Genomic DNA, 299 nt, shown 5'->3' on the forward strand with positions numbered 1-299 from the left:
GTTGATAGTTGGTGAGCACTAGGGATGGATGTCTGGCGTGGGAGACAGTGTGTGTATCTGGGGTGCAGTTTTCAGCAGGGTGAGAGTCAGTGGAGCCCTCGCCAAGGTGACCTGGAAGCCGAGACCTGAAGTGAGTGGGTGAGCCAGGCAGGTGTCTGGGAAGCCGGCTCAGCCTCTGCAATGGGGAACTCCCCTCCCCCCACATTGGGGGTTTGTCGGTGTAGCTCAGAGGTCGTGGGGCTCGAGGCTGACGTAAGGACTTTGGTTTTTACTGTTGGTTTTTACTGAGGCAAGTGGAA

Source organism: Pteropus vampyrus, unplaced genomic scaffold (genome assembly GCF_000151845.1).
Source record: "Pteropus vampyrus isolate Shadow unplaced genomic scaffold, Pvam_2.0 Scaffold3570, whole genome shotgun sequence".
Lineage (NCBI taxonomy): Eukaryota > Metazoa > Chordata > Mammalia > Chiroptera > Pteropodidae > Pteropus > Pteropus vampyrus.